The sequence below is a fragment of the Meriones unguiculatus genome, assembly GCF_030254825.1.
Source record: "Meriones unguiculatus strain TT.TT164.6M chromosome 13 unlocalized genomic scaffold, Bangor_MerUng_6.1 Chr13_unordered_Contig_107, whole genome shotgun sequence".
NCBI lineage: Eukaryota > Metazoa > Chordata > Mammalia > Rodentia > Muridae > Meriones > Meriones unguiculatus.
In genome coordinates, this window is record NW_026843581.1 from 537,501 (window position 1) to 552,500 (window position 15,000).

General features: G+C 54.8%; 1 pseudogene; it reads right to left on the minus strand.

The window, feature by feature from the left end:
- Positions 1-9,581: 9,581 nt before the first annotated feature.
- The window catches only part of LOC132650523 (28 kDa heat- and acid-stable phosphoprotein-like), a 13,561-nt pseudogene continuing 8,142 nt past the window's right edge, over positions 9,582-15,000 (minus strand).

The window sequence follows — 15,000 nt, forward strand, 5'->3', positions numbered from 1 at the left end:
GGTTTGGCCTCCTCCGGGGAAGAAAACGAGGAAATAGAACGAGGAAATAGATGAATAGGAAAGAAAATAAATAAACAGGAAATAGAACGAGGAAACAGATAAATAGGAAAGAAAATAAACAGGAAATAGAACGAGGAAATAGATGAATAGGAAAGAAAATAAATGAATAAACGGGAAATAAAACAAGGAAGTGAACAGGAAATGAAAGAAGAAAAAGGAAATGAAATAGGAAATAAACAGGAAATGAACGAGGAAGTAAAGAAATGGGAAATGAAATAGGGAAATAAAGAGAAAAACAGGAAATGAAACGAGGACACGAATAAACGGGAAATAAGATGAGGAAATAGAGAAATAGGAAATAAAACATGGAATGAAGAGATGAAATGAGGAAATAAATAAGAGGGAAATAAAATAAATGAAAAGGAAATGAAACAGGAAATAGGAAATAAAACAAGGAAATAGATAAATAGGAAATAAAACAAGGAAATAAAACAAAATAAATGAATAGGAAACACATAACAAGGAAATTAATAAACAGGAAATAAAACAAGGAAATAAATGAATAGGAAATAAAACAAGGAAATAGGAAATGAAATAAGGAAATAGATAAATAGAAAAACAAGGAAATGAATAGGAAATAAAATGAGGAAATGAATGAAAAAGAAATAAAATAAGGAAATAAATAAATAGGAAATAAAACAAGGAAATGAATAGGAAATAAAACAAAATAAATGAATAGGAAATAAATGAATACGAAACAAAACAAGGAAATGAATGAACAGGAAATAAAGCAAAGAAATGAATAAACAGGAAATAAAATGAGGAAATAAACAGGAAATAAACTGAGGAAATGAATAAGCAGGAAATAAAACAAGAAAATAAATAAACAGAAAATAAAATGAGGAAATAAACAGGAAATAAAATGAGGAAATGAATAAAACAAGGAAATAAATAAGGAATAAAACAAGGAAATAATAAATACATAGAGAAAAACAAAGAAATGAATAAACAGGAAATAAAACAAGGAAATAAATGAACAGGAAATAAAATGAGGAAATAAACAAACAGGAAATGAAACGAGGACATAAACGAACAGGAAATGAAATGAGGAAATAAACAAACAGGAAATGAAACAAGGACACGAATAAACAGGAAATAAAATGAGGAAATGAATAAGTAGGAAATAAAACGAGGAAATGAATAGGAAATAAAACATGGAAATGAATAGGAGATGAAATGAGGAAATAAATAAAAAAGAAATAAAATAAATGAAACAGGAAATAAATGGGAAATGAAACAAGGAAATCAAGAATGAGGAAATAAAATGAGGAAATAAATAAACAGAAAATAAAATGAGGAAATGAAACAAGGAAAGAAACAAACAGGAAAAAAAAATGAGGAAAGAAACAAACAGGAAAAGGAAAGGAAAAGAAGGAAATGAAATGAGGAAGTGAACAAACAAGAAATAAAACGAGGAAACGAACAGGAAATAAAACGAGGAAATAAACAAGAAATAAAACAAGGAAACGAACAGGAAATAAAACGAGGAAATAAACAGGAAATAAAACGAGGAAACAAATAGGAAATAAAACAAGGAAACAAACAGAAAATAAAACGAGGAAATAAACAGGAAATAAAACGAGGAAATAAACAGAAAACAAAAGAGGAAATAAACAGGAAATAAAACGAGGAAATAAACAGGAAACAAAACGAGGAAACAAACAGGAAATAAAACGAGGAAACAAACAGGAAATAACATGAGGAAACGAACAGGAAATAAAATGAGGAAACAAACAGGAAATAAAACGAGGAAACGAACAGGAAATAACACGAGGAAACGAACAGGATATGACACCAGGCTCCGTGTTTCCCCCTCGACCCTCCGGGCGGCGCGAACTCTCCCCCGAGAGAAGAGTCAGAAAATAATAACCATCGACGCGAGTAACAGTCACAGTAACAGATAATAATAATCGATGAAAGATGATAATAAACGATGGCGCTAAACAGGGATAATAAATGACGTAGATGAAATAATAATAAAGTAAAAACAAAGAACAGTAACAAATGATAACATGATGATAAACTGTAGATGACATAAATAATAATAAATAAAAACAATAATTGATGATTCATAATCACAGAAGGATAAATAAGGACAATGAATAATATAAAGAAAATGAAGATAAGAATAAAAAATGAATAAAAATGATGATAATATAAAGAAAACAAAATAATAGAATAATAAAAATAAATAAAAATGAGAAAATAATAGTAATCGAATATAATAACGATAATAAACAATAAACAAGAGAAAAATAAATAAAATCGATAAAGTAAAATAATAAATAATAGTAAAAATAAATGAAAATAATAGAAAAATGATAACAATACGATATAACACGATACTGACAATGTGGGGGCCTGGCTCCCCTTCTCTCTCTCTCTCCCTCTCTCTCTCTCTCTCTCTCCCTCTCTTTGTCTCTCTCTCCCTCTCTTCCTCTCTCTCCCTCCCTCTCTCTCTCTACCTTTCTCTCCCTCTTTCTCTCTTCCTCTCTCACTTTCTCTATCCCTCTTTCTCCCTCTCTACCTCTATCTCCATCTCTCTCTCACTCTATCTCTCTCTCTCCCTCTCTCTCTCAGTCTATCTCTCCCTCTCTCACTCACTCACTCTCTCCCTTTCTCTCCCCTCTCTCTGTCTGTCTCTCTCCCTCTCTCTCTATCTCTCTCCCTCACTGTCCCTCTATCCCTGTCTCTCCCTCTCTCTCATCCTCTCTCTATCCCTCTCTCATCCTCTCTCTCTCCATCTCTCTCCCTCTCCCCCACTCTCTCTGTCCCTCTATATCCCTCTATTCCTGTCTCTCCCTCTCTCTCCCTCTCTCATCCTCTCTATCCCTCTCTCTTTCTCTTCCTCTCTATCTTCCTCTCGCTCCCTCTCTCTTCCACTCTTTCAGTATCCCTCTCTCTCTCCCTCTCTCTCTCCTCCCTCTCTCTCTCTTTCTTCCTCTCTCTGCCTCTCTCTCCCAATCTCTCTACCTCTCTCTCACTCCTCTCTCTCCGTCCCTTTCTCTGTCTCTCTCCCTCTCTCCCAATCTCTCTACTTCTCTCTTGCTCCTCTCTCTCTCCCTCCCTCTCTCTCACTCTATCCCTCTCTCTCCCTCTAGCCCTCTCTCTCCCTCCACTCTCTCTCACTTCCTCACTCTCTTCCTCTCTCCCTCTCTCACTCCTCTCTCTCCCTCTCTGTCCCTCTATATCCCTCTATCCCTGTCTCTCCCTCTCTCCCTCTCTCTCTCTCATCTTTCTCTCTATCCCCTCTCTCGTCCTCTCTCTTTCCATCTCTCTCCCTCTCCCTCTCTCTCTTTCTCTTCCTCTCTATGTTCCTCTTACTCTCCCTCTCTCTCCTCTCTTCCTCTCTCTCTCTCTTCCACTCTCTCTCAGTATACCTCTCTCTTGCTCTTTCTCTCCCTCTCTAACTCTCCCTCTCTCTCCTTCTCTCTCTTCTTCTCGCTCTCCCTGTCTTGCTTTCTCCCTCTCTCTTCCTCACTTTCTCTCTATCCGTCTTTCTCCCTCTATCCCTCTCTCTCCCTTTCTCTTTCTCTCTCACTCTATCTATCCCTTCCTCTCTCCCTCTATATCCATCTTTCTCTTCCTCTCTCCCTCTCTCTCCCCTCTCTCTCTCTCCCTTTCTCCCTCTCTCTCACTATCTCTCTTCCTCTCTCCCTCTCTCTATCCCTCTCTTTCCCTCTATCCCTCTCTCTCCCTCTCCTTTTCTCTCTCTTCCTCTCTCCTTCTCTCTCTCCCTCTCTTCTTCTCTCTCTCTCCCTCACTAGCTCCCTCTCTCCCTCTCTCTATTCCACTCTTTCTCCCTCTCCCTCTCTATCTCTCTCCTTGTCCCTCTCTCTTCCTCTCTCCCTTCACTCTCTCTCTCTTCCTCGCTCTCTCCCTCTCTCCCCTCACTCCCTCTCTCCCTCCACTCTATCATTTCCTCTCTCCTCTATCTTTCTCTCTCTCTCCCTCTCCCATCTACCCCTCCCTCTCTTTCTCCCTCTTCCTCTCTCCATCTCCCTCTCTCTCCTCTCTCCCTCTCCTCTCTCTCTTTACCTATCTTCCTCTCTCTCACTCTTCCTCTCTGTTCCTCTCTCCATCTCTCCCTCTATCTCTCTCTTCCTCTCTATCTCCCTCTCTCTTCTCTCTCCCTCTCTTCTCTCTCCCTCTCTCTCACCCTACCTCTCTCCATCTCTCACCCTCTCTCTCTTTCTCTCTCCCTGTTTCTCTCTCTCCCCTTCTCTCTCTCCTTCTCTCTCCCTCCCTGTCTGTCTTCATCTCTCTTTATCCCTTTCTATTTCTCTCCCTATCCCTCTCTCTCCCTCTCTCACCCTCCCTCTCTCTCCCTCCCTGTCTCTCTCCCTGTGTTTCTCTCTCTCGCTCTCTTCATCTCTATCACTCTCCCTCTCTCTCTTCCTCCATTGTCTCTCTTCCTCTCTCCCTCTTTCTGTTCCTCTCCCTCTCTCCCCCTTTGTCCTTCCCTCTCTCTCCCTCTCTCTCTCTATCTCTCCCTCTCCCTCTTTCTCACCCTCTCTCCCTCTCTATCTCCCCCCTCTCTCCCTCTCTGTCCCTCTCTACCTCACTCCCTCTCTCTTCCTCCCTCTCTCTTCCACTCTTCCCTCTCTCCATCTCTCTCTTCCTCTCTCTCTCCCTCTCTCCTCTCTCCCTCATTCTTTCTCTCTCTCCCATCTCCCTCTCTCTCTCCCTTTCTCCTGCTCTCCCCCCTCTCTCTCCCTCTTTCTCCCTCTCTTCCCTCTCTCTATCCCTCTCTCTCTTCTCTCCTCTCTCACTCTCTCCTCTCTCTCCCTCTCTCTTCTGCTCTCTCTCTATATCCCTCTCTTCCTCTCTCTCTCTATATCCCTCTCTCTCGCTCTCTCTCTGTCTTGCTTTCTCCCCCTCTCTCCCTCCCTGTCTTCATCTCTCTCTCTCCCTCTTTCCCTTCCTCTCTCTCCCCCTTTCCCTCTTCCTCTTTCTCTCTCCCTCTATCTCTTCCTCTCTCTCCCTCTTCTCTCTCCCTCTCTTTCTGTCCTTCTCTCTCTCCCTCTCTTTCTCTCCCTCACTCTCTTTCTTCCTCTCTCCCTCCCTGTCTTCATCTCTCTCTCCCTCTAATTCTCTCTCTCTCTCCCTCTCTCTCTTTCACCCTCTCCTCTCTCTCTCTCCCACTCTCTCCTCTCCCTCTACTCTCTCTCTCCCTGTCTCTGTCTTGCTCTCTCCCTCTCTTCTCTCTCACCCTCCCTCTATTCCTCTCTCTCATCCTCTCTCTCCCTCTTCCACTCTCTTCCTCCCTCTCTCCCTTCCTCTGTCTCCCCCTCTCTCTTCTCTCTCTGTCTCTCATTCTCCCTCTCTCTCTCCAATTCCCTATCTCTCCCTTGCTCTCTCCCCCTCTCTTCCCTCTCTCTCATTCCTGCTCTTTCATTTCTGCTTTCTCTCCCTCTCTCTTCATCTCTCTGTCTAACCCTCTTTCTATTCCTTTCTCTCTCCCTCTCTCTCCTCTTTTCCTCACTCTCTCTCCCTCTCTCTTCCTCTCTCCTTCTCTCTTCCGCTCTCAGTCTCCTGCTCTCTCTCCCTCTGTCTCTCCCCCTCTCTATCCCTTTCTCTCATCCCCTCTGTCTCCCTTTCTCTCTCTTCTCTCTCCCACTCTTCCTCTCTCTCTCTCCCTGTCTCTCTTCCTGTCTCCCCCTCTTTCTCCCTCCTCTGTCTCTCCCTCTCTTTCTCCCTCTAATTCCCTCTCTCTCTCCCTCTTTCTCTCTCTAGCTCTCCCTCATTTCTGCTCTTTCATTTCTGCTTTCTCTCCCTCCCTCTCTTCATCTCTCTGTCTTCCTCTCTCTAACCCTCTCTCTATTCCTTTCTCTCTCCCTCTCTCTCCTCCCTTTTCCTTACACACTCTCTCTCTTCCTCCTCTCTTCCGCTCTCTCTCCCTCTCTTCCTTCCTCTCTCTCCCTCTTTCTCTTCCTCTCTCTCACTCACTCTTTCTCTCTCCCTCTATCTCTTCTTCTCCCTCTCTCTCCCAATCTCTCTACCTCTGTGGCTCCTCTCCCCCCTCTCTCTCTCCCTCTCTTTGTCTCTCTCCCTAACTCTCTCTTCCTCTTTCCCTCCCTCTCTCTATACATCTCTTTCTTTCTCTCTCCCTCTCTCTATTTCTCTCTCCCTTTCTCTCACTCTGTCTATCCCTCTCTCCCTCTCACACTCTCTCATTCTCCCTACCTCTCTCTCTCTTTCACTCTCTCTCTCCTGCTCTCTTTCCCTTCCTCTCTCCCTTTATGTCTCCATCCCTCTCTCTTTCTCCCTCTCCATCTCTCTTCTCCCTCTCTCTCCCTTTCTCTCCATCTATAACCCTCTCTCTCTCCATCTTTCTCTCCTTCTTCTCCCTTTCTCTTTCTCTCTATCTTCCTATCTCTCTCCCTCTTTCTCTCTTCCATTCTCTCTCCCTCTCTCTACTTCTCTCCCTCTCTCTTCTGCTCCCCCTCTCTCCCTCGCTAGCTCCCTACCTTTCTCTTCCTCTCTCTCTCTCCATCTCTGTCCCTCTCTCTACCTCACTCGCTCTCTCTCTCTTTCCTCACTCTCTCTTCCACTCTTCCTCTCTCTTCCTCTCTATCTCTTCCTCTCTCCTCTTTCTCCCTCTCTCCATCCTTGTCCCTCTCCCTCTCTCTCTTTCCCTCTCACCCTCCCTCTCTCACCCTCTCTCTCTCTCACTCCCTCTCTCTATTTCCCTCTCCCTGTCTCTTCCTCCACTCTCTTCTCTTTCCCACTCTTTTTCTCTCTCCCTCTCTCTTTCTCTCCCTATCTCTCACCCTCTTTTCTCTCCCCCTGCCTCTCTCTCTCCCTCTCCCTTTTTCTCCCTCCCTCTCTTTCTCCTTTTCTCTCTCTCTCTCTCACCCTCCCTTTCTCTTTCCCTCTGCCTATCTATCTCTCTTCCTCTCTCTCTGCCTCTCTTTCTTCCTCTGTCTCTCTCTACCTCTCTGTCCATCTCTCTCCTTGTCCCTCTCTCTCTTCCTTTCTCTCTCCACTTTTTCTCTTCCTTTCTCTCTTCCTCTCTCCCTCCCTCTTTCCTTTCTCTATCCATCTGTCTCTTCTTCTATCTCTCTCAGTCTCTCTCCCTTCCTCTTCCTCTCTTTTCCGTCTCTCTTTCCCTCTCTCTCCTCCTCTCTTCCTCTTTCTTGCTCTGTCTCTCTCTACCTCTCTCTCTCTCTCCCTCTCAACTTGTCCCTCTCTCTCCTGCTCTCTTCTGTTCTCTCTGTCCACTTTCTCTCTTCCTCTTTCTCTTCATCTCTCTCCCTCCCTCTTTCTCTCTTCCCTTCTCTCTTCCTCTCTATCCCCCTCTCACTCCTCTCTCTTTCCCTCTCCATTTCTTTCTCCTTCTCCCACTCTCTCTTCCTCTCTCTCCCTCTCCCTCTCCCTCTCTTCCTGGAATATCCCAGTAAGGGGCTATGGGCGTGGCCGAGGGCGGAGCTCTTCTTGGAATCCCCCAATCCGGATCCGCATAGGGGCTGGGGGCGTGGCCGGGGCGGGAGCTCTTGATAGAGCCTTTGAGGGGCTCCCTCTCCCTCCCTCTCTTTCCTGTCTCTCCCTCTCTCTCAAATCCTATCTCTATCCCTTTCTCACTCTCTCCCTCTTTCTCCTCTATCTCTCCCTCTCACTTCCTCTCTCTTCTGCTCTCTCAGAATCCCTCTCTCACTCTCTCTCCCTTTCTCTTCCTCTCACTCACTCTATCTCTGCCTTTCTCCCTCTCTGTCTTTCTCTTCCTAACTCTCTCTTCCTCTCTCCCTTTCTCTCTATACCTCTCCCTCTTTCTTTCTCCCTCCCTCCCTCTCTCCATCTCTTTCTCTCTCACTCTTTCTCTCCCTTTCTCTTTCACTCTATCTATCCCTCTCTCTCCCCCTCTGTCCCTCTATCTCCATCTCTCTCTCCCTCTTTCACTCTCTCCTGCTTTCTCTTCCTCTCCCTTTCTCCCTCCCTCTCTTTCTCTCTCCCTCCCTCTCCATCTCTTTTTTTCCTCTCTCCTTCTCTCTCTCCATCTATAACTCTCTCTCCCTCTCCTTCCTCTCTCTCTTCCTATCACTCTCCCTCTCTCATCTTCTTTATCCTTCCCTCCCTCTCTCTCCCTTGCTAGCTCCCTCTACCTCTCTCTTCCACTCTCTCCCTCCACTCTTCCTCTCTATCACTTCCTCTCCCTCTCTCTCTACCTCCCTCATCCTCCCTCTTTCACTCCTCTCCCTTTCTCTCTCACTCTCTTCTATCCCTCTCCTCTCTCCCTGTTTGTCATCATCTTTCTCTCTCCGGCTCTCCTTCTCTCTCTCTCTCTCTCCCTCCTCTCTCTCTCTCTCTCCTTCTCTCTCTCTCTCCCTCCTCTCTCTCTCTCCCTTTCCCTCTCTTACTCTCACTCACTCTCCCTCTTTCCCTCTCCGTTTCTCTTTCCCTCTCTCTCCTCTCCCTTTCTCCGTCTCGCTTCGTCTGTCTCTCTCCCTATCTCTCTCCCTCTCTTCTCTCTCCCTCCTCTCATCCTCTATCTCTTTTCTTCTCTAACTCCCTCTCTCTCTTCCTATATCTCCTCTCTTTCCCTCAGTCTCTCCCTCTCACCTCCCTCTCTGCATCTCTCTCTCTTCCTCCCTCTCTCTCTGTCTTTCGATCTTCCACTCTCCCTCTTCCTCTCTCTACCCCTCTCTTCCACTTTCTCCGTCTCTCCCTCACTCTCCCACTTTCTCTTCCTCTCTCTCATCCTCTCTATCCTTCTCTCTCTCCCTCTCTTTCTCTCCCTCCCTCCCTCTCTCTCCGTCCCTCCCTCCCTCTCCCTCTCGCCGCCATCTTGGCTGTGGTCACAGGCTCCTGAGGGGACCCGGGTTTGCACTTCCGCCTTGAGGCACCCCCGCTGGGGGCGTGGCCGGGGCGGAGCCCCTTTCTGGAATCCCCCAATCGGTGTTCGGATCGGGGCTGGGGGCGTGGCCGGGGCGGAGCCTTTCCTGTAATCGCCCAGTCAGGAGCTAGAGGCGTGGCTGGGGCGTAACCATTCCTGGAATCGCCCAGTCAGGAGCTAGGGGCGTGTCCGGGGCGGAGCCTTTCCTGGAATTCTCCAGTCAGGACCTAGGGGCGTGGCCACGGCAAAGCTCTTCCTGGAATTCCCCAGTCAGGATCCCTGTAGTTTGGGGGGGGAAGATGGAGAGGGGGGAGAGACCCTGGGGTTTTTGGGGGACAGAGGGCAGGGGGAGGGGACCCTGGGGTTTTAGGGGGTTTACAGAGGGTGGGGGAGGGACCCTGGGGTTTTGGGGGTACAAACCTCTCCCTCCTCCTTCTCCTCCTTGTCCTGCTCCTCCTTCTCCCCCTCCTCTTCCTCCTTCTCCTCCTCTTCCTCCTTCTGCCCCTCCTCCTCCTCCTTCTCTTCCTTCTCCTCCTCCCTCTCCTCTTCCTCCTTCTCCTCGTCCTCCTTCTCCTTCTCCTCCTCCTTCTCCTCCTCCTCCTTGTCCTCCTCCCCCTCCTTCCTTTCCCTCCTCCTCTTCCTCCTCCTCCCCCTCCCCATCCTCCCCCAGCGGAGCCGACGCCGTGTAGACAGAGAAAGCGGTTTAATGGGCCGAATGGACAGGCTGGAGGGGGAGGGGAGGAGGGACGGGGAGGAGGGACGGGGTCTCCGGATGGTCGGGGGCGGGGCGGGGGGGCACAGGTCAGAGGTCGGGGCCCCCCAGGCCCCGCGGCCCCGTCTCTCCCCGCCCTCCAGGAGGGGGGAGGGCGCGGCCTCCGCCGCCGGGTCCCGGGTTCGAGGCCCCGCTTGGGGCCGTCCGGAGGGTGACGGGTTCGAGGCTCCGGGGAGCTGTTCGGAGGGTGGCGGGTGGCGGGTTCGAGGCCGCGCTCCTCGCTCTTGGGCTCCGCAGCCGCCGCCGTCGCCCCCTTCCCCACCCGGGCCCCCGCGGCCCCGGGTTCGGGTCCCCCCTCCGCGGTCACTTGTTGAGGGACAGAGACTGCATCCGCTTCCCCGACAGCGTGGCGTCGTCCTTGGCTGCGGGGGGAGAGAGAGAGAGAGAGAGAGAGAGAGAGAGAGAGAGGGAGAGAGAGAGAGAGAGAGAGAGAGGGAGAGAGAGAAAGGGAGAAAGAGGGAGAGAGGAAGAAGGAGAGAGAGAGAGAGGAGAGAGAGGGAGAGAGGGAGAGAGAGAGAGGGAGAGAGGGAGAGAGGAAGAGGAGAGAGAGGAGAGAGAGGAGAGAGAGAGAGAGGAAGAGGGAGAGAGAGAGGGAGAGAGAGAGAGAGAGGGAGAGGGAGAGAGAGAGGAGAGAGGGAGAGAAAGAGGAGGAGAGGGAGAGAGAGGGAGAGGGAGAGAGAGAGGAAGGAGAGAGAGGGAGAGAGAGGGAGAGAAAGGGAGGGAGAGAGAGAGAGAGGGAGAGAGGGGGAGAGAGGGAGAGGAGAGGTCAGGGACCCGGGGGGGGACGGGAGGGGGAGGACTCTCCCCCCCTCACCCCGGCGCTCCTCTTCCTTGCGGCTTGTGATGGCGCAATTTCCCCGTGCCACGCCCCTCGCAGCCTCCCGTGCTCCCCGCTCCCTCCCCGCTCTCCCCCCATGCTCCCCGCTCTCCCCCCGTGCTCCCCGCGCTGTCTCCCCCCGCTCCCCGCGCTCTCCCCCGCTCCCCCTCACCCCGGCGCTCCTCCTCCTTGCGGCGCGCGGCCTCCTCGCGCTGCTTGCGCACGATGGCGAGGCGGGCGAGGTCGGCCTTCGCCTGCTCCGTCTTCCCGGCCAGGTGCATCTTCATGTAGCGCTCCTTGGCCTTCTGCTTCTCGATCTCCTCCCTGCGGGCGGGGTCACGGGGTCAGGGGGTCACGGGGGGTCACGTGTCATGGCCACACGGGGGGGTCCCAGGGGTCCCACGGTCACAGCGGGGTCAGGGGGTCACACAGGGGTCACGGCGGGGTCCCCCGGGGGTCATACCGGGATCACGGGGACATATAGGGGTCACACCAGGGTCAGGAGGAGGGACACAGGGTCACACCGGGGTCAGGGGGACACACAGGGGTCACACCGGGGTCAGGGGGAGGGACACGCAGGAGTCATGGTGGGGTCATACCGGGGTCAGGGGGAGGGACACAGGGTCACACAGGAGTTAGGGGGACACAGGGGTCATGGTGGGGTCACAGGGACACACGGGTCAGGGGGTCACAGGGACACGGGGACACACAGGGGTCATGGGAGGGTCACAGGGACACATGGGGGTCATGGTGGGGTCACAGGGTCACACAGGGGTCAGGGGGAGGGACACAGGGTCACACGGGGGTCAGGGGTAGGGTCACGGTCACAGAGAGGTCATGGTGGGGACACAGGGTCACACAGGGGACATACAGGGGTCAAGGGGGTCACACGGGGACTCACAGGAGGTCACAGGGTCACACGGGTCACACCGGGGGCCAGGGGGGTCACAGGGGTCAGGAGATCACAGCGGGGTCACGGGGAGGGTCCCACGGGGGGACACACAGGGGTCACAGGGTCACACTGGGGTCACACCAAGTCACGGAGACAGCACACTGGGGTCATGGGGACACACAGGGTCACAGGGTCACCCTGGGGTCACACTGGGGGCCAGAGGGGTCACACAAAGCACACGGGGGTCCCCGGGGTCACACGGGAGCTCTCTCTCCCGGTCGGTGGGACACGGGGGGGACCCATCCGGGGACCAGAGACCCTGTGTGTGGTTAGGGGTGTGGGGTGGGGTGTGTGCAGGGTCCCGCGGTGTAGACGGATCCCCGCTCACCTCTCCCGCTGCGACAGCTCCCGGGGGCCGTCCAGGCCGGGGAGGGACGGGGATGGGGGTGTGGGGTGGGGTGTGTGCAGGGTCCCGCGGTGTAGACGGATCCCCGCTCACCTCTCCCGCCGCGACAGCTCCCGGGGGCCGTCCAGGCGGGGGAGGACGGGGATGGGGGTGTGGGGTGGGGTGTGTGCAGGGTCCCGCGGTGTAGACGGATCCTCACCTCTCCCGCCGCGACAGCTCCCGGGGGCCGTCCAGGTCGAGCTGCGTCACCTTCTTGGTGGTCTGCGCCACGCGGTTGGGGTTCTCGATGTCGATCAGCCCCTCCACGCCCTTCCGCTTTTGCTGGGGGCGGGGCCGGGAGGGGCGGGGTCAGGGGCGGGGGCCGGTCCGTCCCCAACAACCGCCAGTCATCGCCAATCCCCGCCAATCCTCCCCAATCCCCGCCAATCCTCCCCAATCCCGGCCAATCCTCCCCAATCCCCGCCAATCCTCCCCAATCCCCGCCAATCCTCCCCAATCCCCGCCAATCCCCACCAATCCTCCCCAATCCCCGCCAATCCTCCCCAATCCCCGCCAATCCTCCCCAATCCCCGCCAATCCTCCCCAATCCCCGCCAATCCTCCCCCAATCCCCGCCAATCCTCCCCAATCCCCGCCAATCCTCCCCAATCCCCGCCAATCCTCCCCAATCCCCGCCAATCCTCCCCAATCCCCGCCAATCCTCCCCCAATCCCCGCCAATCCCTCCCCAATCCCCGCCAATCCTCCCCAATCCCCCTCAATCCTCCCCAATCCTCCCCAATCCCCGCCAATCCTCCCCAATCCCCGCCAATCCTCCCCAATCCCCGCCAATCCTCCCCAATCCCGGCCAATCCTCCCCAATCCTCCCCAATCCCGGCCAATCCTCCCCAATCCCCGCCAATCCTCCCCAATCCCGGCCAATCCTCCCCAATCCTCCCCAATCCCGGCCAATCCTCCCCAATCCCCGCCAATCCCGGCCAATCCTCCCCAATCCCGGCCAATCCTCCCCAATCCCGGCCAATCCTCCCCAATCCACGGCCAATCCTCCCAATCCCCGCCAATCCTCCCCAATCCTCCCCAATCCCCGCCAATCCTCCCCAATCCTCCCCAATCCCCGCCAATCCTCCCCAATCCTCACCAATCCTCCCCAATCCCGGCCAATCCTCCCCAATCCCCGCCAATCCTCCCCAATCCCGGCCAATCCTCCCCAATCCCGGCCAATCCTCCCCAATCCCCGCCAATCCTCCCCAATCCCCGCCAATCCTCCCCAATCCTCCCCAATCCCCGCCAATCCTCCCCAATCCTCACCAATCCTCCCCAATCCCGGCCAATCCTCCCCAATCCCCGCCAATCCTCCCCAATCCTCCCCAATCCCCGCCAATCCTCCCCAATCCTCCCCAATCCCCGCCAATCCTCCCCAATCCTCACCAATCCTCCCCAATCCCGGCCAATCCTCCCCAATCCCCGCCAATCCTCCCCAATCCCGGCCAATCCTCCCCAATCCCGGCCAATCCTCCCCAATCCCCGCCAATCCTCCCCAATCCCCGCCAATCCTCCCCAATCCCCGCCAATCCTCCCCAATCCCCGCCAATCCTCCCCAATCCTCCCCAATCCCCGCCAATCCTCCCCAATCCCCGCCAATCCTCCCCAATCCTCCCCCATCCTCCCCAATCCCCGCCAATCCTCCCCAATCCCCGCCAATCCTCCCCAATCCCCGCCAATCCTCCCCAATCCCCGCCAATCCTCCCCAATCCTCCCCAATCCTCCCCAATCCCCGCCAATCCTCCCCAATCCCGGCCAATCCTCCCCAATCCCCGCCAATCCTCCCCAATCCCCCGCCAATCCTCCCCAATCCCCGCCAATCCTTGCCCTCTCTCTCCCTCCCCTCTCTCTCTCTCCCTCTCTCTCCCCCTCTCTCTCTCCCTTCCCTCTCTCTCTCTCTCTCCCTCTCTCTCTCCCTCCCTCTCCCCAGACCCCGCCCCTCAGTCCTGACCCCGCCCCCGCTCTCCCCCAGGCCCCGCCCCTCAATCCTGACCCCACCCCTTTCTCCCCAGACCCCACCCCTCACTCCTGACCCCACCCCCTCTCCCCCAGGCACCGCCCCTCAATCCTGACCCCACCCCTCACTCCTGACCCCGCCCCCTCTCCCCAGGCCCCGCCCCTCCAGTCCTTACCCCGTCCCCTCTCCCCAGACCCCGCCCCTCTCCCCAGGCCCCGCCCCCCGCCTCTCCCCAGGCCCCGCCCCTCAATCCTGACCCCACCCCTTTCTCCCCAGACCCCACCCCTCACTCCTGACCCCACCCCCTCTCCCCAGGCCCCGCCCCTCAATCCTGACCCCACCCCTCACTCCTGACCCCGCCCCCTCTCCCCCAGGCCCCGCCCCTCACTCCTGACCCCGCCCCCTCTCCCCAGGCCCCGCCCCTCAGTCCTTACCCCGTCCCCTCTCCCCAGACCCCGCCCCTCAGTCCTGACCCCACCCCCCGCCGACCTGGTAGTCGTCGTCCTCGTCCCTCGCTGTCCTCCGAGTCCGGGCTCTTCCGGTCCTTCTTGGGGTCCCCGGAAGCCCCGTCCCCGCCCTCGTCCTGCTCGTCCTCCTCCTGCGGGGGGGAGGGGAGGGGCGCACAGTGGGCGCCTGCTGTGTGCACGCGGGAACCCCCGCCCCCTCCCCGCACACAGTGGGCGCCTGCTGCATGCACGCGGGAACCCCGCCCCCTCTCCCCGCACACAGTGGGCGCCTGCTGCATGCACGCGGGAACCCCCGCCCCCTCTCCCCGCACACAGTGGGCGCCTGCTGCATGCATGCGGCCCCGCCCCCTCCTCCCCGCACAGTGGGCGCCTGCTGCATGCACGCGGCCCCGCCCCCTCTCCCCGCACACAGTGGGCGCCTGCTGCATGCATGCGGGAACCCCCGCCCCCTCTCCCCGCACACAGTGGGCGCCTGCTGCATGCATGCGGCCCCACCCCTCCTCCCCGCACACAGTGGGCGCCTGCTGCATGCACGCGGCCCCGCCCCCTCCCCGCACAGTGGGCGCCTGCTGCATGCACGCGGCCCCGCCCCCCTCCCCGCACACAGTGGGCGCCTGCTGCATGCACGCGGGAACCCCACAGCGCGCACACACACAGTGGGCGCCTGCTGGATGCGGCCAGCAGAGGGACACCCCGGCCCTCCTTCCGGGCCCCCAGGCCGGGCCACGCGCTCTCCACTGCCGCCCTCCCCCTCCT